The following is a 21,847-nucleotide window of genomic DNA, read 5'->3' as shown; positions in this document are numbered from 1 at the left end:
TACTCATTCAAATGATATAAACAAATGGATGAATTGACTGCTTGAAAAGGAATGACTATTTAAATAGTCATTAAGTATCTCCCTACAAAATATTTACTATTTATAAGGGGGAAAAGATGTAACCATTCACTGGAAAGGCCTGGCAGACACCCCCTTAATAAAGTGATCTAAGTTAACATCACCATTGATGGGACAAATTGAAATCATGCGTCATCTGATAGCATACAATGAGAAGAACACAGCATTGTTTCTGGAATACACGTACCAAAGACACATGACTTGAATCCAATTATGAGGAAAGATCTAACAAACCTACACGGAGGAGCATTTTACAGAATAACTAACTTGTAATCTTCAAAAGGATCAAGGAAATGAAAATCAAGGGAAGGGTGAGGAACTGTTCCAGATTGAAGGAAACTAAAGAGACATGACAACTAAGCACAATGATTTACTCTGGACTAGATCTCTTGCTATAAAAAAATTATTGGAACAACCACTGAAACATGAATAAGTTCTGAGGATTAGAGGATAGTAGTGGATCAACATTACTTTCCTAATTTTGGTGGTTGTGTTATGGAAAATGTCCTCGTTTGTGGATAACACACACTAAGGCATTTAGGGAGACAAGAGGATTAAGCATCATGTTGGCAACTTATTTTCCAATGATTCGGGGGAAAAAAAGTTATTTGTTCTGTTCTTTCAACTTTTCTCTAAACTTGGGATTGTTTCCAAATAAAAAGTTTTAAAATATAGAAACAATCTAAATATCAAATAGCCTAGTAGACTTTTCATAATCTGGGTCCAACTTCTCTAACTTCCATCTGTCACCAACCCACCAGGCGCCCATCCCAATGCTCAACTGCTTGGTCAATGTTCTCACACCCTACACAGTGTAGTTCAATTCAGCTAGACCCTATTTCGTCCCTTTATGCACCTGAATGTTTTATTTTCCTTCAAGATTTGATTCAAAAGTTTCCCCTAGAATATGGTTCTCTCTTCTCAGTATGATTAGCTGTCCCTACAGCTCTCGCAGCATCTGGGGCTTCTCTTGATCTTGCAGAGGGCACTCCTTATTGTCATTAATGTATTCAACTCTCTTCCCCTCCGAGCCTCTTGAGACAGGGACTGTGTCTTCTTTATCCAGCAATCCTCATTGCCTGACAGTGAGTAGATTCTCATAAATCTTTGTTAAATCAAAGGATAAATAAACAAATGAACTGGTCTTCTGCAAATACAATCAGTCCTTCCTCCACAATTCATTCTCAATGGAATAGCCAGAGTGACTCATGCCTCTTTCTCCTGAAATGTCTCTCTAGGGCTCTCTACAAAGCTTAACATTGTGCCAGAGGCAAAGGGAAAATATTTAAGAGATTCAGATCCATTTTCATGGAGCAGGCTATGAAGGGTGAATTTGGAGCTGAGAGACAATAAATTAATAACTAGCACAGGGTCTATAGTAATTCTTTTAGGATTCACTAATTAATAGAGCATAAAGTGCCAAAGAGTAACTATAACTTCAGAAATACCTTAAAATATGTTGACATGTCTGAGTCACTATGTTTTTTTAATAAACAGATATTATTTGGAGAGCCTATGGTTTTGGAAATCTCTGGCACAACACCAAAGCCTTTGGGAGCTGCTAGTCAAGAAGGTGGTGTAGGGCTTCCCTGGTGGCACAGTGGTTGAGAGTCCGCCTGCCGATGCAGGGGACACGGGTTCGTGTCCCGGTCCAGGAAGCTCCCACGTGCCGCGGAGCGGCTGGGCCCGTGCGCCATGGCCGCTGAGCCTGCGCGTCCGGAGCCTGTGCTCCGCGACGGGAGAGGCCACAACAGTTGAGAGGCCCGCGTACAGCAAAAAAAAAAAAAAGGTGGTGTACAAATACCTTCGCATAGACGTAATGCCCTTTACAATCTGCCCGTGTTATCTTCCCAGATTCCTTTCACAAGACTTTTCCAGATTCTTTTCACAAGACTTTCCCTACATTCTTCCTACAGTCTAACCAAATCAGAATAACCTGGCAAATTGCTTCTCATCCTTCAAGACCCCATTCAAATTCTACCCTTTTTCCTAAGCTTTTCCTGACAACCCTGGCACAGTTATTCTCTCCATCTTCTCTATTCCCACTGAAGAAAATGTATAGAATACATGCAAATTCCTTTTTTGGGGGGATAGGGATAAATAGTTATAAACTTTCAAGCACTATTCTAATTACCTTATACTTTATATACCTTATATACTTTATAAAATTCTTTATATAATTCTTAAAAACCTTAATAAGTGGCTACTACAGTTAGTATCTCCATTTTGTAAATGAGGAAACAGAAGCTTAGGTTGTGTAATTCTCATTTAGCTATTGAGAAGCAGAGCTGGAAAATGTACCCAGACCTGGGCAATTCCAAAACTCATGTACTAAACCATTATGCAATATATCCTTCCAATATTATCACTTATCAGAGTGTATTGTAATATTTTAGTTTGCATACATGTTGCCTCCCTGGATAAAACTCTTTCAGAGACTGAATCTTACCCACCTTTGTATTCTCAGCATTTACACAGTGCCTGGAAAATAATAAGGGCTCAGAATTTTTTTTCTGGGGTGAATAAATAGCAATTGTACAGATAGCAGTTAAATATATATTAAAGTACTTCCTGATTGAATATGAAAGTAATGGTACAGACCGTAAGTGGTCTTAGAGGCTCTGAGAAAAGAAAGATCCATGTGTATGTACTGCAGCATTCGTAAAGACTTCTTTGTGGTCTGGAGCCAGACCTTAACTCAAAAAGAGAATTTGATCTGACAACAGGAAAAAAGATATAGGTGCAAAAGTCAAGGCAAAAAAACCTGCAATGAACATGGTGTGTGTATGGTGCATTAGTGAACTTACCCTCAGTATAATGTAAAGAGAAACAAAGGCTGATATTGGATCAGAAGGGTGGGGGCAATTTGCAGAGCATTTTGGAAGTCATGTTGAGGGATTTGGATAGCATGGAAGAAAAGACTAAGAGTGTGACTTCTGGTTTCATGTGGAGTTTGCATTCCAGAACCACCAGTAGCGGGGTAATCTGGGAGTTTCCTAAATGTTCTAAAATTTTTCTGGCTTTGAAGACACCACCACCTCAGAGCTGATGGCCACGGATGGTGGGCCCTTGGGCCACATCTCCTATGAGCTGTTTGCAGACAAATTTCCAAAGACAGCAGAAAACTTTTGTGCTCTGAGCACCGAGGAGAAAGGATTTGGTTGTAAAGCTTCCTGTTTTCACAGAATTATTCCGGGATTTATGTGCCAGGGTGATGACCTCACACGCCATAATGGCACTGGTGGCTAGTCCATCTCTGGGGAGAAATTTGATGAGAGTTTCATCCTGAGTCATACCAGTCCTGGCACCTTGTCCATGGCAAGTGCTGGATCCAACACAAACAATTAACAGGTTTTCATCTGCACTGCCAAGACTGAGCAGCTGGATGGCAAGCATGAGGTCTTTGGCAAGGTGAGAGGGGATATGAATATTTTGGGAGTCATAGAGTACTTGCGGCCCAGGAATGGCAAGACCAGTAAGAATATCGCCGTTGCTGACTGTGGACAAATCTAATAAATTTGACTTGTAGGAAAAAAAAAAATCTACCAGTTGTACAATTGAATATTTACAGGACTCTTCTGAGGATTAAAATACTTAATCCATGTAAAAAAGAACTTAGTGTAGCAGTCAGCACAGAGCAAATACTCAGTATATATTAGTGGTTAATGTTGTAATTATTAAATATTATTAATGGGAGCCACATTCTAGAACCACATGGTATTATAATATTCTAGAAATCTTAATCCTTCTGTAGGAATGGGGGAAACTGGAACTTGAAGACAAGTTAGGGGACCATTGAAATAATCTTGGCCTATAGTTAAAAAATTTTTTTTGATTACAACAGTGAGAATGGAAAGAAATAACTCTGAGAAATGAGTTTAAGAAAAAAAATTATAGAATTCACATAGTAATTGCAGTTGAGGGGCACAGAAAATGGAGGCACTAAAAAATAACTTCAGTGTTTTAAACTCTTGAGCTCAAGAAATGTAGATTCCATTGGAAAAAATACAGACAATGGGAGAAAATCTAAGTGAGGGGAATGAAATGATACTGGATTTGAGGAGGAGGAGATAATTGGAAATCCATGGAAAATATCTAATCTGATTGAAGAGATAAAGGATTGGAGTTTAGTTAAATGAATAAGACAGCAAGTATACATTTAAAAAATTATCCTAATGAAAGTAATTAAAGTAGTAAAAATCGATAAACTTTCTTCTTTAAAAAAATTTTGTCATGGGGCAAAACCAAGGTTTGACACATTGGGAACATCCAGAGTTAAATTATGGAAGAAAGAAGAAGAGCCAATGAAGGAAAAATGTTCTCAGAGGCAAGAGGAAGACAGGGTAGAGCCCTGCTATGAGCAAGATATGCTATGCACTCTGAGAGGCAATATTAGGCACGAGAGCAGGCCATTATATAGACTACTTTTAGTAATGTGATGATGAATGGCCATCTGAGGAATGAGAAGAAAGCTGATACAAGAAGACCTTCTCGGTAAAAAATAAAGAATGAGGCAAGGTCATTTGCTGAGAATGATGGAAGAAGATGGAGTTGAGTGCTTAGTTGGGACCTTGGAAGAAAAGATATGAAATTCTTGAATTGGGTAGTTTGAGGAGAGTTTATAGAGTTGTGAGCAAGGATTAGGAAGAAAAAGGGATGGTGCGTTACCCCAGGGCTAGTGGTTGGGAAAACTATTACCTTCCCTGGACCTGGAGAAGAGAGAGGAGGGAGCAGTTACTGGGACCCAGAGAAAGCTGTTTGGAGAGGACCACTTGGCAGGAGCTGTGGCCTTTCGGTAAAGGGACATAGCCAACCTGCAGGAACTGGTAAGGAGGGAGCTGGGGGAATAAGGTCTGACCTCACCCTCCTCTTGCCCTCTAGATTTCAGGTAAAGCCATTAGCTGAACTAAGCTGGAAGCTAGAGGGCCAGGGAGCCAGATTGTTACAATCTCATGGATCAGCTTCCTACAGCACAGAGCAGGATAGATACCGTGGGAAATGGATCCAGCATGACTGCTTAAAAAGAGTAGGAAAGGTTTGGCAGTGCCACTGTCGGAACAGGGACAGGGAACCAAGGGATGAAAAAGAACTGCCAAACTTCTATAGAAGATCTGGTTGATCCTAGTCAGTACTTTAAAATAAAGGTACTACAGAAGATATTAACAAAACATTGTAAATCAACTCTACTTCAAAAAAATAATTTTGTTTAATTTTAAAATAAAGGTACTTTTATCTTATTACAAGGATCATATGTAGTCATTGTAGAAAATTTCAGAAGTGTTAAAATCAAAAAAGAAAATGAAAACTACCCCAAATCCTACTCTCTAATGGTAATCACTTCTAAAATTTTTGAATATACTCCCATTCTTTTTTATATGCACACACAAAAAATTTTTTTAAAAAACAAAATGAGATTACATTTGGTTTTTACATGACATTCGGGGTGTACACCCTGAAATCATCTAAAGTTCTTTGGAAATAATAAGCAACAGAAACCAAATCAGATCAACTTAAGTATTAATTAATTAATTAAATATTTATTGACTGCCTACAATGTATAAGGAATTTCATAGCAGTTCAAAAAACAGATTAAGTTTGTGATTTCATGGAATTTACAGTCTAGTGGAGAGAGAGAGAGACAATAAGCAAATAAACAAACCATGCATAATATTTTAGGGGGTCATAAATGCTGTAAAAAAAATTAAGCTGGTAAAGGGATAGAAGCTAATACAGCTGGCCAGGTGAGAAACAGAGGCTTGGACTAGGAAGGTAATCAGGGAAGTAGAGAATGAGAGTTGGATTCTGGATGTATTTCAAGGCAGAGCTGACGGATTTGCTGATGAGGGCACACAGGGATTCTGATTGCCCCTTCAGATCTACCCTCTACTCCTTCCCGGGGACTGGGAATCTGACCTCCGCAGACCACACATCTGGAATCTCCTGTCCTCCTTTGGTTGGGTTCAGACAGTGAAATGAACTGAAAGGAAATTGGAGGGCAGGAGGAGAACAAGACAGAACTATTTATTCTCCTGGCGCCTGCCCTGCCAGGCTACAGTTTGGCAGCCACCTTCTATGACCACAGCTCTTGCTGGTTCTGGTAAACCCTTCTCCCCCCTGCCTCCTGCCAGCCTTGGGTCGTAATGGCTTCTCACTGTGACTCCCCCTTGGGTGCTTCACCATTCCTTATTACTTTCCCTTAACCTGACCACACAGTTGTAAATAATCCATTGAATTTTTCTCAGATACCGCTTTTAGAGTGCTATCTGTATCCTGCGGGGACACTGAGTGACACAGGATGTGGAAAAAAAAAAAAGAGTCAAAGATGACTGCAAAGTTTCTGGTCTGAGCAACTGGAAGAATAGGGCTGCTATTTACTGAATTGGGGAAAAAATCAATAGTGTAAAATGAATTCATTAGAAGGATATGGGGTAGTTCACAGAATGGAATAAAAGGCAGAAATGTAAAGCAGCAAGTTGAAGTTCCTGGCCTGCTGAGAGCTCAGGATGGAAGTTGGCAGTGATTGGTTAGAGCTCCTAAAGGGAAAATGGGCTCAAAGCCCTCCATTGAAGGGAAGGGGCCAGAGGTCAGCTCTTACTGCTTGAAGGTGGAAATAAAACTATTGTTGACTGCTTGCCTGGGCTACATTTAGCATGCTTGAGGCCTCGAGGAAACCAGAGACTGCTAAACATCCTACAATGCACAGACAACTCTTTCACAAAGAACTACTCAGCCCAAAACATCAATAGCGCTGAAGCTGAGAAACCCTTCTCTGTACGAAGGCTGCCTCGTGCTTCAGTTTCTATGTCTTAGAAGACAAATCAGATTACTCTAGATCCAGGGCCTCAAACTCTACTGGAAACCCATTTTAGAAGCGACAGTGGCAAATATATGGGTACTGTCCAAATAGGCTCTGCAAGCAGAGGCACTACTTTTGGAAATTTTTGTTTGAAAGCCTAGCGTGGAACTTGACACTATGGCAAAGTGCAACTGTGCAAACGGACACAACCCCACTCAGTGTAGTGCAGGCTTATTCATGGTTTAAATAGAGCGCTCTGTATGTGCTCAAGTTTGCAACTGAAATTAATAAGGTTGTAAATCATGTTACAGCTTTAAAACTCATGCAGGAACCTTTCCAGGCAGCAGAGAGCTATGGTATTGTCTAATGAGGTTCTGAAGCAGGCCTGCAACAGGGCTGCATTCATTGGGCACAATATGCTTTTTGTGTTCCAAGGATTCTCCTGGGACACCCTGACTTACCTGGAGTAGGTAGGCAGTTTCACTGGAGAAAGCAGCCTAGGCTCGGAACTCGCTTTTGTCCTTAGCACAAAGGCAGGACTGAGAACCTGGGTCTGGCCCAGGGCCAGGGAGGCACGGAGAGCAGATTAAGAAGGTGAACTTTGCAAATGAGCCACAGAGCCTCAGGGCTTGGATGGCTCAGTTGTCTCCTAATGTTCTGGCAGAGAGAAACATTTTTTTAAAGTAAGAATGATTTTTTTTCTTTTTTTCCACTTGGAGGTAGAAAGTTTTCTGTCTAAAATAAATAAGAAAGCTCCGTTCCAGAGAACTCTGTATCCTTGGCTGCCCTACGCCCCACCACCCTCTTAGAATCTGATTTCTGATTCCTGACTGATAGCTCTGCCCTTTGTTTTCGAGGGCCAGGAAGGAACTAGTCTTCGGGGTAAAAATTATGCAGCTATGTCCCAAGAGTTTGAGCTCTAATTATCAGAAAAGTGTGATAATTTTATAGTTTTCCCCATCTCATTTTGCTACCTCTGAAAGTCCCCTAAATTTACTTAACAGTATTGTATCTCCCTAAAACTATAAAGTTAGGCTTTTTTTTTTTTCTGTAACACAAGAATGTTTTCATTGTAAATATGAATTCTTCAGAGATTGTGCTTGAGTACTACAGTTTAGGCGGTCAAATTAGTTCTGCAATTTAATTCAGTAAACTCCATTAACTGATATTTTTCTATCAGTTATAATAATAAATATGTAGGTGATCTCTTCAGATATATGTTTTGAACTTTATGCATATTAAAAATGAGTTAATGTGATAAGACCATTAATTCACTCACAAAAGTGTTCTTAACTCATGAGATTAACCAAAGTTTATTTATACTGTTAGTAAATTGCTCTGTGTGTGTGTATGCATTATACAGGTACATAACCACTTTGTGAAACACTTATTTCATAAAATACAATCATCATAGTAATATTTGTAGTAATTTTTAAAAATTAGTCTCATTTTTTAAAAGTTACATTTAGTATTCATATGTTTACTTCTTATTTTGATATGGAAAAATGACATCCTTGGGGCATTTTCTCCTCCAAATAATGTAAATATCCTGTGAAATATTATGATATTCATTATTATCTTTTTCAGCTTTTGATTTTCCTTCTCTTCATTGGCTTATTCTTTCTGGTTATAAAACAGCTAAATAAAAATATAAGCTTATGATGAATTCCCGTTAAACCTTGTATACAAAATTTGTTTTCTTTCTTTCATACAGCAATAATAATTGAAATTCCTAGTAAATGCACACACAAAAATATGTCATTAAAATCTTATTTAATTCACTACAGTAGTCATTTCATTCATCTCAAAACATGGTCTTCAGACTACCTGAGGATGCAGGTGCTAACATGCATCATAACCTCAGAAATTTTGAGGATTTCACCTCAGAAATTCTGATTTAGTAAGTCAGGAGTGGACCCAGGAATCTGTTTTCTGTTTTTTGTCTCTCAGTGTAGCAAGTGAGTAGCACTCTCCATCTTTTTTAACATGTGTGGGTTTTTTTCTAGCTTAACTGAGGTATAACTGAGAAATAAAATTGTAATATATTAAAAGTGCACAATGTGATTTGATATATGTGTACATTGTAAAAAGATTCCTACACTCAAGTTAATTAACACATCCATCACCTCACGTATTTTCCTTTTTTCTGGGGGCAGAGGAGAGGTGAAAACATTTAAGTTCTCCTATCTCGGCAAATTTTAATTACACAATACAGTATTATCAACCATAGTGACCATGTTATACATTAGATCCTCAAGCTTTATTCATCTTATAACTGAAAGTTTGTACCCTTTTACCAAGCTCTCCCCAATTCCCCCATACTGCAGCCCCTGGCAACCACCATTCTACTCTCTGTTTCTATGGGTTCAAATTTTGTTTTAGATTCCACAAATAAGTGATACTATGCAGTATTTGTCTTTATCTGATTTATATCACTTAGCATAATTCCCTCCAGGTTCATCCATGTTGTCACAAAAGGCAGGATTTCCTTCTTTTTTAAAGGCTGAATAGTATTCCATTGCGTGTGTGCATGTGTGTGTGTGTGTGTGTGTGTGTATGTGTGTATCACATTTTCCTTATCCACCATCTCTTGATGGACACTTAGGTTGTTTCCATACCTTGGCTATTGTGTATATTGCTGTAATGAACATGGGAGTACACATATCTCTTCAGGATAAGGATTTTGTTTTCTTTGCGTACATACCCAGAAGTAGGATTGCTGGATATGGAAGTTCTATTTTTAATTTCTTGAGGAACCTCCATTTTTGCTTTCTATAGTGGCTGTACCAATCTACATTCCCACCAACAGTGTACAAGTGTTCCCTTTTCTCCACATCCTCGCCAGCATTTGTTATCTCGTCTTTTTGATAATAGATATCCTAAAAGGTGTGAGGTGATATCTCATTGTGGTTTTGATTTGCATTTCCCAGATGATTAGTGATGCTGAACACCTTTTCATGTACCTGTGGGTCATTTGTAGTTCTTCTTTGGAAAAATGTCTATTTGGGCCCTTTGCCCATTTTTTAATTGGACTATTTGGGGGTTTTTTGACATTGAGCTGAGTTCTTTGTATATTTTGGATATTAATCCCTTATGGATACGTGTTTTGCCACCCCTCTCGTGGTCACAAAGCACAGAGGTGATCTCCCTGTGCTATGCGGCAGCTTCCCACTAGCTATCTAATTTACATTTGGTAGTGCATATATGTCCCTGCCACTCTCTCACTTCGTCACAGCTTACCCTTCCCCCTCCCCATGTCCTCAAGTCCATGCTCTAGTAGGTCTGTGTTTTATTCCTGTCCTACCACTAATCTCTTCATGACATTTTTTTTTCTTAGATTCCATATATATGTGTTAGCATACGGTATTTGTTTTTCTCCTTCTGACTTACTTCACTCTGTATGCCAGACTCCAGTTCTATCCACCTCATTACAAATAACTCAGTTTCATTTCTTTTTATGGCTGAGTAATATTCCATTGTATATATGTGCCACATCTTCTTTATCCATTCATCTGTTGATGGACAGTTAGGTTGCTTCCATGTCCTTGCTATTGTAAATAGAGCTGCAATGAACATTTTGGTACATGACTCTTTTTGAATTATGGTTTTCTCAGGGTATATGCCCAGTAGTGGGATTGCGGGGTCGTATGGTAGATCTATTTGTAGTTTTTTAAGGAACCTCCATACTGTTCTCCATAGTGGCTGTATCAATTTACATTCCCACCAGCAGTGCAAGAGGGTTCCCTTTTCTCTTGCCCATTTTTTAATTGGACTATTTGGGGTTTTTTTGACATTGAGCTGAGTTCTTTGTATATTTTGGATATTAATCCCTTATGGATACGTGTTTTGCAAATATTTTCTTCCATTCTGTAGGTTGCCTTTTCATCTTGCTGGTGGTTTCTTTTGCTGTGAGAAACTTTTTAGTTTGATGTAGTCCCACTTGTTTATTTTTGCTTTTTTTGCCTTTGCTTTTGGTGTCAAATTCAAAAAATCATTGCCAAGACCAACGTCAAGGAGTTTTCCCCCTATGTTTTCTTCTAAAAGTTTTACAGTTTCAGATCTTACATTCAAGTCTTTAATCCATTTTGAGTTGGTTTTTGTGTGTGGTTTAAGATACGGGTCCAGTTTTACTCTTTTGCATGTGGCTATCCAGTTTTCCCAACACCATTTATTACAGAAATATTCTTTTCCCATTGTAAATTCTTGGTGCCTTTGTCAAAACTTAATTAACGAGGGACTTCCTTGCTGGTGCAGTGGTTAGGAATCCACCTGCCAGTGCAGATGACATGGGTTTGAGCCCTGCTCCAGGAAGATCCCACATGCCACGGAGCAACTAAGCCTGCACGCCACAACTACTGAAGCCCACGTGCCTAGGGCCTGTGCTCCACACCAAGAGAAGCCACCGCAATGAGAAACCCGTGGACCGCAATGAAGAGCAGCCCCTGCTTGCCACAACTAGAGAAAGCCCACACACAGCAACGAAAACCCAATGCAGCCAAAAATAAATAAAAAAAAATTTTAAATTAATTAACCAAATATGCATGGGTTTATTTATGGGATTTCCATTCTGTTCCATTGATCTATGTGTCTGTTTTTATGCCAATACCATACTGTTTTAATTACTATAGCTTTGTAATGTAGTTTGAAATCAGTACAGGTGAGGCCTCCAAGTTTTGTCCTTTTTTCTCAAAATTGCTTTGGCTGTTTGGGATCTTTTGTGGTTCCATAGAAATTTTAGTACTCTTTATTCTATTTCTGTGAAAAATGCCATTGGCATTTCGATAGGGATTGCATTGAATTTGTAGATCAATTTGAGTAGTACAGACATTTAAACAATATTAATTATTTCAATCCATGAACACAAAATATCTTTCCACTTCTTTGTGTCTTCTTCAATTTCTTTCATCAATGTTTTACAGTTTTCAGTATATAGCTCTTTCACTCCTTGTTTAAATTTATTCCTAAATATCTTGTTCTTTTTGATGCTATCATAAATGGGGTTGTTAATTTCTTTTTCCAAGAGTTCATTTTTAGTATATAGAAATGCAACTGACTTTTGTATATTGATTTTGTATCCTGCAACTTTACTGAATTTATTTATCAGTTCTAGCAGGTTTTTTGGTGGAGTCTTTAGGGTTTTCTATATGTAATATTATGTCATCTGCAAACAGAGACCATCTTACTTCTTCCTTTCTGATTTGGATGCCTTTTATTTCTTTTGCTTACCAAATTGCTCTGTCTAGGATTTCCAGTACTACGTTGAATAAAAATAGTGAGAATGGGCATCTTTGTCTAGAAATCTGTATTTTAATAAAATTACCATATTTTATGCCAAATGAAATTGAAGAACCATTTATTTAAAAGATACCTGTTGTGGGGTTTTTTTGTCATTTGAAATAGAAAATCAATTTCATACTTAATTTTGTCTTGATAATTTTATATTTTTTCTTCAAAAAAAGTCTCAAACTGTATAAACTTCAAGCCTCACAGAAACCTAATCTATTTCTGCTGTAGAAATCTGTAATATATACTTTTGTGTTTCTAAATGGTACCCAGAGATAATTTAAAGGAACATGGTGGAAAACATGGAAGATTTCAAAAGGAGATATGAAGAAGCAATATCCAAAATAAGAAATAATCCAGGGATTTAAGTGCTCCACATTTCCAGAAGTTGATACCAATTTAGAAAAGTCTACAGCTGCCAATTCTTGAACATGAGTGCGTGAAGGCAACAGGTAGCAAGTTATCTGGGGAGCAGCTGACCTATAGTACCCTTTGAGGGATCACCCCCTGGTACCAGTTACGGTACAGTATTTGGTCAGATGATATTTCACAACTAACCAGATGTTTAACTCTCACATTATCACAGGACTGACTCTGTTCAGCCCAATTTTGGACTTGGGTTAAAAATATAAAAAAGATTATGTCTTTCTAGGTATATTGGTCATCTTTCCACTCACAACCCATTCTGAGAGAATCTGCCTTCTTTGCTTTGGTCATGATTGTTTCAGGTGACTCCACTTTCTTAGCCACACCAGGAAAGCAGGAGTAAGCACCTGATTCAGGCTGAGTCAGTTAGATGTTCTCATTTCAGAAGTTGAGCCAAAATACAGAGATTGAAGCTGTTCGTATTGTGCAGAGGAGTTCTCAGCAGTGGGAACAACGGTGCAGACCTGAGGTTGTGACAAATCAAAGCCTCAGGTGAAAACTGTGGGGGAGTGAACCTCAAAAAGCTTTAGAGACATCAGAAATGGATGGGATAGAGGAAGGAGGAGGAGCAAGTGGACACATGCAGAGAAGCAGAGATGAGAGATCATCTGATCCCAGGAGGAGTAGCCATTGGATGACTTTCTACTTCCCAATAAATATCCTTTCCTCCTATACTCATAATGCTGAGTTGAAGGAATTTCCGTTCCCTTCAGCAGAGATCCCTAATGGGGACATGGTGTACTCATCAGCCGCAGTTTTTAGAGTAGTTAAGGAAGGAAGTACACATCCTGTGGAACGCGCTAAAGACTTCAGGCTTCCTGTGGATGCAAGTAGAGTGTTGAAGCTCAGCCTGGTGGGCATTGAAGAAGCAGAAGGTTGAGGGTCAACAGGGCATGCAGCTAGGATGATGAGGACTCCGAAAAGGAAGACTCTATACCTACAAAAAGTAAAGTGAAGGGCATTCAAATGTATGGAGATTTTAGCTACATTAGCAAAGGGGCACATTCAGCTTCATAGTCTTACTTGCATTCATTATATCTTTAATATGTTATAGAGTTAATGTACATTCAAAGTATGGTGACTAAAGACTGATAATCTGGCTCTTTGTGGCAGTACAGAGGTTACACTTTTTGCAGGGAAGTCAGCATAGGTATGACCATGGCACAGTGGACTAAGATCAAATCAAAAAGTTTTTCTTTACTTTTTTCTTACTACCTCCGCCCCCCCGCCCCTGCTCCAAATACTAGTAAGAATATCAAGGGAACTAAGATGGAAGTTATGCATCAGCCAAAACACCAAATGCTAGCCGTTGCTTTTTAAAAACAATATTTTAAGAGATCTAGAACACATTAGTGTGGGGCAGAGTTTGCTAATTGTCTTCTCAATACCCTTTATTTCCCATACTACTAATAATACTTTAACCTGGGTCCAAATATAGCTAAAGACTGCATAGGAAATAGAATGTAAGCAGAAGTGTTGTATGCAACTTCTGGGTTAGGTGCTTCCTTCCCTCCTTTCCCTCCAAACGGGCTGGCATCAGGAATGGTAGTGAGCTAGCTATTCTCAGACACAGAAATGAAGCCAACTGCCTAAGGATGGGAAAGCAACAAGATAGACAAGGCTCCATACTATAGGGCCACCACTTTGGTGTCTGTATTTTTGAGTCTGTTGTTTCAACAGCCTAGCCAGTATCCTAAATAAGGCCATCATTATGCAGACCTTTCAGGTGATTCTCTCCACATATATTGGAACCTGACACAAATCTAGGAGAAGAGCACAGCATATTTTTAGAGAGGTGATAGACATCCCACTGCACAGGGAACCTGTGCAGGGCAATAAACAAGGGCAGTAAACAGAGGTCTGGGCAGGGAGACAGATCCACTAAGCTCTCAGCGGGATCTTAGAATAAAAGAGTGTTTAAGGATACTTAGGAAAATGGGAACTCTAAGTATTTCCTAAGAATATATATGAAAAGTGTGATGAGATATATAACTGTAAGTTCAGTATGACTAAATAAGGAGAATAAGGAAATGAGAATAAAAGCACAAAACAGCTGACAAGAGACAGAGTTTCCTGATGATGATAGTGTTTTGATTTTTCCCTAGGGGAAGAAATAATTTGGGAATCTCCAAAACTGTGCAATCTAGTAAAGCCTAAAGGCCAAGGTTCTAGCTATTAGAAAAGCAATAGGAAGTATTTGTTTTACTTATGGCAGAAAAATTTCACACCAGACCACTGGAAAATGGTAGACTAGCTTGTGAATTTTGGGGTATTTGCGTCCTTTCATCTGGTCTACTCCAATCCTTAAGAATAGTAAGTACAAGCCTAATCCAATGTAGGACCAGATCAAAAATGTCCTCCAAATTAAAAGCCCTATGACTTCTTGGATGATTTCATTCCAGACGTATACAGAAATTTCTAATTTTGTTGCACAAAATATTTGTATAGTTGTTCCTAATTTTCCCATAAAATTACCATTACTGCATATTTCCCAAAAGGCATACTCGTTTTTGTAATATTTTCTCCTGGTTTTGTGGTCAGCTTGATATTTCAATTCATTCCGAGGCCTTGTAGACAGCTGATGCTCAGTAAACATTTGGCTATTTGTTTATTGAGTCAGATAGAGTCTCACATAACTCCAGCTTTTACTAGTAACCGTGGCTGGCAAAATCAACAGACGCCAGCGTCGGTCTGTACCATACAATGTACCATGTTGTGTTTAAATGTGCCTTTGAGAATTGATTGCACTCTGAGTCTCAAAGTATTTGAAAGTTACTTAAAATTCACTTTTTAAAATGCCTACTCGTGGAAGAAGAAACAGAGACTCTACTGAAAAGACATAATTTCATCGACTTACCAGCAAATACAACCTGGAAAGATGTTGCTCTGGCCAAGATACTTCACCCCAGGAAATAATTCTTCCCAGGAGCTTCTCTGAGGGTCTTATTTAGAAAAGAGGCTTGACAAAAGAAGCTATGGAATGATAGTAAATAACAGTTTATAAGAACCCAGTTAACTCTGAAGAACTGAGTTGTTCCATCTAACTAAATTCAAAAATGTATTTACAAAATTATATACAAAAATGTTTCTGATAAGAAAAAGAAAAACTTAGAAAATTGAATAATAAAGACTGATTTCAAATTTAATCTTAAAATTAAAAAGCCAATTAAAATTATGAAAGTAAAAAAATGTAATCTTCAGATACAATGCTTTTTCTTCATCTCTGTCTTAGCTAACCATAATATTAAATGAACAGTCATAGTACTATTTATAAGTCTATGAATGAATAATTATGTTTATTGTAAATAGAATTTTATGTTTCTACTTCTTTGTCGACAGAAAGTGAATTTTTCTCTTAAAAAGTAAAAGTTACATTTAACATGGGGGCTGTCTTTACTTACGTACATTAGAAAGTAGGGCCACCAGAGGCTCTACTGGGCCTTCAGATAGAGAGAATACTTTGGAACTCAAGAGTGGTCTCCACAGGAAGGGAGCAGAGGAGGGACAGAGGCTGCCCCCTAATTTCTTTGGGGTGACCCAGAGTGGGTAGGGAACTCACCTGAATAACTACAAGTTGAAGAGTCAAGACACTTTAGGGGTTGATGAAGTAATGTCACATTTAATATTACTGGATTCAGTATCCACAGAAGTTGATGAGAGCCTAAGAGCTAAGAACCATAAGGAAATGTGTCAACATAAAATGCAACATTGTGAGCTCTATAAAAATAGAAAGCAAGACCACCCTACTTACAAATTCATTGCAAGGACTGTAGCACCAGCAGAGAGAGGGCCCCTTGTTCACTTCACTCCCCCTTTACCTATAACAACATAGATGTTGACCGCAAGGGACCTAATCCAACATCAATCAGCCATTGGGAAGGGATGATTTTAAGTACAAACTGTGAGGCAGTGACCCCCATGTGTCATGCTGAGGTCAGTAGAAACCTGAAAAGCCAGCAGGGCAGCTGTGCCAAAGCAACCAGGCAGAGACAAAAAGATGGGATTCTTTTAAAGACTGGCAAAGAGATCAAGTTAACTCTTCTAGGACCTGCGAAGGGAGTGCTGGGAGAATTGAGGTGCCAGCTATTACACAGGGGGAGCTCAGAGCCAGCACTGTTGTCATGACACTTACCCCTTCCGTTACCCCCTCAAGCTGCTGTGGAAGCTGGGGATATGTACTGATTACAGCACACTTCACTGAATTTTCTGTTTGTTTTTGCTTTTTGGTTTTTTACTGAACTTTTTAATGTAAAGTTGTTGACTCAATACAAAAAAGGCCCTGTACTCAAAAGAATCTTTTGAAAACCTTTCCTATTGTTGGTTTTTACTCTAATCTAACTCCTAACATTAGGGATAATTTTAGTATTATGATAAAGGATCCTGGCATTGTTAGCATAGGAAATTGCATTTTGTCTTGCTTCCTTTGTTTAGCTATATCAAACTTATAAAAATCAACATACGCTCTCTGACACTATCATTTTATAAATTCAATTTGAATGTAGTGACGAATGAGAAATTAGTGAATAACCCCTTGGCTTTTGAACAGTTTTAAAAACTAAAGCAGTAATATATTTTAAAGGCAAAGGCAAAGAGCAAGATACTTACACATACAAGATATACGTATAAATATAAAAGCAATACTATTAGTAACATCGATAGCCTTGTTTATTTCATATGGACAAGACTCAGTTTCTATGACCTTAACTGTAACTTTCTACAGTAAGGAATATGGTACATATATTATAATGTATGTGGGAGTAGCTGTCAAAGGAAGTCTGTTCTATATTCAACAATTTTCTGGTTGAAAAAAAAAACTGACTTGGCATTCAAATTAATCTTTTAATATTCATTACCTATTTATATGTAGATTGTAAATTCCTGATAGTGGCCAGGAGGCCAAGTTTCAATGGACCTGTAAAAACTGATCAGTGGGCCTCTCTGAGAGGTCTGAAGGAGGAGATCTGTTATTGTGGGAGGAAAGGAAGGTCCATAGAAAACTGCAGTTTCTTCAGCATAAAGCTTGATTTCTCTCACCATATTTCTCCAGCATTATCTTTCCTCCTTACCCAACATTATCCTTAAGCATTCAGAAGACATTTTGGATTCAGGAATGGAAATTATCTTATACTTTAGAGTAGTGGATTTCGGGTATGTATTTTTTCACTTTAAAATGAAAGTGGTTATAAGTATAAATACGATTTAAGTCAAAATTAGCAGATCATTTTCTAAGATTTATGTCAAAATTAGCTGGGTTGATCCAAAGAGTATTTCATACGGTCAGATCTTTGGGTCTTAGTTTCCACTATCACACAGTTCAAATGAGCAACATATTAAGAATAGCTTTCTGAAATCCCCAAAGGAACACAACTAAAAGGAGACTTTTCCTTTGGAATGGATTACTAAGAGAATTTATAAGTATACCTCCACTGGCAATCTTTCAAGGTAAAATAAGAAAACTATTTTTCCAAGATGGTTTAGGTATAATTTTATTAAAGATAAATAAACTATCAAAACCTCCACTATATCATTGACATAATATTTGTGCTGATATGTTAGAAAATAAAAGAAACTGATTTTGGTAAAACCTTTATTTGTTCTTTCATGCTATTAATGAAGCCCTTTTTTTCATAGCACTAAAGATGGAAATCACACATGACTGAGCTTGTAGAATGATCAGTATAGCAACAGGAGATAGGGGAGAGAGAGAAAGGAACACAGAAGAGCACTGATGCATTAAATGTTCCTTTTTTAGGAAACTAGCTTCTCCTTTGAATGGTGTTGTCTTCTTCACTCACACAAAATCTGCTCGTCTGCTAGAATTCACCAAACCATCTAGTGGTGTTATCCACCCCCCCTCCGTGTTTTCAAGCTCACAAATTATATCATGCTGTTCTTAAGAAGGAAAGCTGAAAATGGGCTAAATCCATAGCCCAAACTTTAGCTCCCAAACTCTCTAACCTTGTTTTATGCTTTACCAGCAGGTCTCAACCGCTATTTATTCTGAAAGTCCAGTTCTGCTTTCCTTTCCAACTTGTTGTACCTTTTGCTCTACTGGTTTTCTAGATTTTGCTCCCTGTTCTCTCCTGGTAGGGTGTATCTATAGATGTATACTCCACATCACTTTCAGGTGTCCTCACAACACTCTCCAGCCCACCCCTTATCTGTGTTATGTCCTCAGTGGGGACCCAGACTGGAGTGAGTCAACAGAACAGGTTGGGACCAGTGCAATTTTAAATTCTGAGGCTCCACAAAAAAAGTTAAGAGTTTCCTGCTCTATGTTAGTTACAAAGAGAAATAGCTCCAGCAGCAAGTTTGAAACAGCTTTTCTTATTCACAGTCAGCAAAGAAATGATACTTGAACAATATTTATACCTTTGGAATCACCACGTCCAGCTGATGTACAAACTGGGTTCTTTAGTTTGCACCCATATTTTTGTCTTCTTCCCTAATTTCACATTTCATTCTCGTAGGAGGCATGACTAAAAGGAAACCTTGAAATAAAGCATCAAAGTGAATGAAAAAGTTAAGAGAAAATCTCCAAATAGGGGAGAATAAATAATAGAGAAAAATATTTTTGAAATGAAAGTCATTTCAAAATATGTGAAAGGCTAATTACTAAAAATATATGGCTTGAAAAGGAAGATATTGAAAGGAAAAAATATAATGTTAATAAAAACGGTATTTGTCATTTGTCAAAACAGGACTGAAGATCAAGCATGACAGACAAATATTCCAAGATACATTTCCTAAAGGAATTACAATATTCTATGGGAACACCCCATCCAATATCACTTGTTCAAGGTCATGTCTCTCAGACAGAGCCACTGGTTAATTTTCATAAGTCCAACTAACTGCTTAGTATGACATTCAGGGCTGTTTGCAGTCTGGTCCCCAAGTTGTCACTATTGTAGAGGGTAGTATAATTTCATGTGTTAATTTCATGTGTCATCTTGGCTGAGCCATGGTACCCAGATACCTGGTCAACAATTATTTTGGATGTTTCTGTGAAGGGTATTTTTGTGTTTTTTAGATGAGATTTAACATTTAAATTGGTGGAATTTGGATAAAGCAGATTACCCTCTGTAATGTGGGTGGGCCTTATCCATCCAGCTGAAGGTCTCAATATAACCAAGGCTGAGCAAGAAGAAATTCAGCCAGCAAACTTCATTTGAACTTGAACTGCAACTCTTCCATAAAGTTGCAGTATGCCAGCCTCTGCAGATTTTGGACTTACCAATCCTCTACAACCATGAGCCAATTTCTTAAAATAAATCTCTCTCTCTCTCAAAATCTTTCTCCATATAGAGGTAGAGATGGAGACATAGATGCATCCTCTTGGTTCTGTTTCTCTGGAGAACCCTGCCCAGTACAGGTAGTAATAAGATCATGGATTCTATAATCAGAATTATACGGATTTAGGACCCAGCTCTGCCATTTACTAAGTGTATAATATATATCGGGAAAGTTACCTCTCTAAGCCTCAGTTTCCTCATTTTAAAAATGAGGAAATAAATAGGAATAAAATAGGAATAAAACAACTCCCTCAATTCTCTAGCCATGCCAGATTACATGGCATGTAATCTAGTATCTCTATTCTTTTGCTTCTGTTGCCCCCTTGCCTGTCGTAAATTTGTTTCTGTTTACCTAGCAAAACCTTACTTTTCCTTCCACACCTGCAATGGTTTTAAAAATATGTTCATGGGACTTCCCTGGTGGCTCAGTGGTTAAGAATCTGCCTGCCAATGCAGGGGACACAAGTTTGAGCCCTGGTCTGGGAAGATCCCACATGCTGTGGAGCAACTAAGCCCATGCAGCACAACTACTGAGCCCGCATGCCACAACTACTGAAGCTAGCACGCCTAGAGCCTGTGCTCCACAACAAGAGAAGCCACCGCAGTGAGAAGCCCACACACTGCAACGAAGAGTAGCCTCCGCGCTCTGCAACTAGAGAAAGCTTGCGCGCAACGAAGACCCAACGTAGCCAAAGATAAAAGTAATTAAAAAAGAAAAAGATTAAAAAAATAAAAATTATGTTCACAAATTCTTTGGTACTGTTCCTTTCAAGTTTAATTCCCTTCCCTTTCAGTACAGGTTGGACTGATTGACTTGCTTCAATAAATAGAATATAGCAGAAGTGATAGTAGAACATGTCCCAGACTAAGCTATAAAATGACTGCAGCTTCCATCTTGGTCTCCCTCTCCCTCTCTCTCTCTCTCATCACTTGTGATGGAGGAGCCAGTCGCCTGGTCATGAGCAGCCCTAGGGAGAGACCCAGTGGCTAGGAACTGAAGCCTCCTGCCTACAGCCACATGACTGAACTTGAAAGCAGATTCTCCAGTCCCGTCATGATTTCAGCTCTAGCCAACAACTTCATTGCAGCCTCATGAGAGATCCTGTACTAGAACCACCCAGCTAAGGTACTGACAGTTCTGGAGCCTCAGAAACCGTGTGAGATACTAAATACTTATTGTTTTACACAGCTAAGTTTTGAGGTAATTTGTTCAACAGAAAATAATTAATGCCACATTCAAGTCTATAAAGCCTTTCCTGACCAACACAGAAAATTTCTCCTGGGCTTCCCTGGTGGCGCAGTGGTTGAGAGTCCGCCTGCCGATGCAGGGGACACGGGTTCGTGCCCTGGTCCGGGAAGATACCACATGCCGCGGAGCGGCTGGGCCCGTGAGCCATGGCCACTGGGCCTGCGCGTCCAGAGCCTGTGCTCCGCAAAGGAAGAGGCCACGACAGTGAGAGGCCCGCGTACCGCAAAAGAAAAAAAAAAAAAAAAAAAGAATTTCTCCACTCTGTTTCTTCCCTTGTGCAAGGCTGGTAGCTGATAAGAGGGTTGGCCATTTTTAACTGTATTAAGTGAAAAAAGAAAAAAAGATTAAACTCAAGCCTGGCACATAAAGGGTTACAAGAGTTAAGCTAACAATTAGTGTTACCTATGTGTCACACGTTGGTCCAAGCCTTTCGTAAATATTATCCCATTTAGTCCTCATAAAAACCTTGGAGATATACTATTATTATCCCCTGTTTTACAGTTGATGAAACTGAGGTCAAGTTCTAGAGAAGATGGTTCACTTGCTCATGGTCACACAGCTAGTCAGTGTTGAATTAAGAAATGAATAGGGCTTCCCTGGTGGCGCAGTGGTTGAGAATCTGCCTGCTAATGCAGGGGACACGGGTTCGAGCCCTGGTCTGGGAGGATCCCACATGCCGTGGAGCAACTAGGCCCGTGAGCCACAACTACTGAGCCTGCGCGT

General features: G+C 38.8%; 1 long non-coding RNA gene and 1 pseudogene across 1 annotated transcript in view; one reads left to right on the top strand and one right to left on the bottom strand.

Annotated features, from left to right (window-relative positions):
- Nucleotides 1-3,126: 3,126 nt before the first annotated feature.
- LOC102977879 (peptidyl-prolyl cis-trans isomerase A-like) lies at nucleotides 3,127-3,591 on the top strand (annotated as a pseudogene).
- A 9,728-nt stretch (nucleotides 3,592-13,319) lies between these two features.
- Nucleotides 13,320-21,847, bottom strand: part of LOC114486530 (uncharacterized) — a 14,069-nt gene continuing 5,541 nt past the window's right edge. Inside the window, exons 2-5 of the long non-coding RNA XR_003680392.1 lie at nucleotides 18,956-19,074; nucleotides 16,143-16,251; nucleotides 15,441-15,556; nucleotides 13,320-13,520 (exon numbers count right to left, since the gene is read on the bottom strand). This is a non-coding gene — a long non-coding RNA (uncharacterized lncRNA). The remainder of the gene's footprint in view (nucleotides 13,521-15,440; nucleotides 15,557-16,142; nucleotides 16,252-18,955; nucleotides 19,075-21,847) is intronic.

This window comes from Physeter macrocephalus, chromosome 7 (genome assembly GCF_002837175.3).
Source record: "Physeter macrocephalus isolate SW-GA chromosome 7, ASM283717v5, whole genome shotgun sequence".
Lineage (NCBI taxonomy): Eukaryota > Metazoa > Chordata > Mammalia > Artiodactyla > Physeteridae > Physeter > Physeter macrocephalus.
Note: the sequence above shows the minus strand (reverse complement) of the source record. Positions and strands in the feature narration are given on the sequence as shown.